This window comes from Zingiber officinale, chromosome 1A (genome assembly GCF_018446385.1).
Source record: "Zingiber officinale cultivar Zhangliang chromosome 1A, Zo_v1.1, whole genome shotgun sequence".
Taxonomy (NCBI): domain Eukaryota; kingdom Viridiplantae; phylum Streptophyta; class Magnoliopsida; order Zingiberales; family Zingiberaceae; genus Zingiber; species Zingiber officinale.
In genome coordinates this window covers 178,681,508-178,683,906 of record NC_055987.1, presented here as the reverse complement: position 1 = coordinate 178,683,906, position 2,399 = coordinate 178,681,508, and positions in this window count along the sequence as shown.

Sequence of the window (2,399 nt, the reverse complement as noted above, 5' to 3'; positions counted from 1 at the left end):
TAGGTTTAGATAACCTAGAACAGCAAAGTAAGATAAAACAGTATTCAGTATTTTACTTTTATTCAGTTGGCACTGTACTTGGATCAGATATCCATGGGCTGGACTCCCACAGTCGTCCCTAGGTTCAGATAACCTAGTAACCCTGCTGGATTCGGAACTTGCAATCCCGGGTCTCGTAGGGATGCACGCACAGTAAGTACAGTTGTCAGGGCCCCAGCAGCATGTTTAGTATTTTCATCTATTATTATATATAGTTTTCCAAATATGTAATCAGTGATGGAAACACTAACTTAGTTTCAGTTTCAGTTGATTATCTCAGTTAAGTTTCATGATTTGAGTTCATGACCAGTTAGATGTATATGCATGACCAGTTCAGTATGTATGCTTAGTTTCAGACACAGTATGCTATGCTCAGTTTGTTTGTATGCCATGATCAGTTCAGTACATGTTTGTATGCCATGCCATGTTGCCATTGTCAGTTCAGTTTTCAAATAACATGTTTTTGAAACCATACTTGCATCGTTGCATGTTTTTGTGAGGTAGATGGTTTCTTACTAAGCTTATTGGCTTACAGATACTATTTCTCTTATACTGCAGATACCGGTAAAAGAAAAGTGGACTAGCGGAGTCTGGAGGACGATGCTACGATGATGTGTGTGTGCAAGGGGTCTGGAATAAAGATCCTTGGGATCTATGCGCTTTTATTTCAGTTTTAGCACTTAACATGTTTAGTTTCATACTTAGTCTTGTTACTAATTGTTCTAGCTTAGTAACTATGTCTTGTTTAGTTTATCATGTTTAGAACATTAGTACTTACATGCTAGAATGTATCTCCATTGTTTTAGAACTGTTGTGTGATGTTTTGGCACGCCAAAGTGCTGAAATCAGAACTCTCGAGTGAAATCAGACACTGATCGGTCCCCAGACCGATCAGGGTCTGAGCTGTACCACTGGATCGGTCAGCCGACCGATCCAGAGAGATACAGAATGCTACTGTATCCTCCTGGATCGGTCAGCCGACCGATCCAGCTCGATACAGTAGCCTCGGAGAAGATTTCCAGGTGCCTGGATCGGTCAGCCGACCGATCCAGCATCGAAAGGTAGGCATCTCAGCGCCTCCAGGTGCCTGGATCGGTCTGCAGACCGATCCAGACACACCTGGATCGGTCTTGCCGACCGACCGATCCAGCAGGGCACAGAATCACGGCAAGTTTGATCGGTCCGTGGATCGAACAGCAGCTAGCTGGGAAGTTAGGGTTTAGTTCTAGCTCAGATGGGAGGTCAAGTATCCTCCTTAGCACATATACTCCTACCGGAAAGGTCTTGAACCCTTCCTTATAACAACATGGGTGTACCAGTTGTCAGTTTAATAGAGTCAGTTAGAGAAATTTTATTCTACCCAGTTTTCCGCACAGTACGGCACAGCAGTTTCAGTAGTTAATGTAGCGATCCGGCTCACAGCTTAGTACCCAGGAGTTGGGTCGTTACATTCTTTGTCTCTGAAAGGTACCCGAGAAGGAGAATGATAGTAGTGGTAGTTTGTTAGGACTAAACCTTGGATGTAGCCTCCTTGGGAGGTGGTGAACCAACTAAAATATCATGTTTGCATTGTGTCTTCAATTGTATGTCAAGTTTCTGCTGCGCCATTAACTCAACACGAAAGGAGCTATTCACCCCTAGCTCGCACTGGTTCTAATAAGTGGTATTAGAGCAAGACCGCTTTTCATCAGACTAACCACCGGAAGAAGCATAAAGCTAGAGGAAGAAGAAGAAGCTATATTTTTAAAGTTCTCCAATACTAAAAAGTCTTTAGACTAATCATTCACGAAGCTCGAGGTAGAAATGGATCCCCGATATAGGTTTGGATATGATACTCGAGTACTTCCACCCTTCGGATTAGGAGACTTTGATTAATGGAAGACAAGGGTAGAAAATTTCTTGATGATGGACATTGAGAATTGATTCATCCTAATGGAAGAATTTGAAGCCCTAACGGATTGCAAAGGGAGACTCCTCAAAAAGAAGAAATGAACCGATGAGCAAATCTAAAAATCAAAGACAAATGATAAGGTAACTAAAATTTAGTTAATTTGATGTTTAATAATAATTTATGTAAATGAGTTATATTTAAAAATGTCAAAGATCTATGGAACAAACTTACCAGGCTTCATGAAGATTCATTCTCTACACAAGATGATCATGATGTTAGAGTGTATACTAAAAATCTAGCTTTTGTATAAACATATATGAATTACACTGGTCAAATGTCTACATTTATATGTTAAGTGTAGTTGTTCAATTAATTTATATTGTAGATAACATGATGTGTGGTGTCACACACAGAAGATCATGTTATCAATTTCTTATAAATTATAAACAATAGCTCACGACTAAGATGG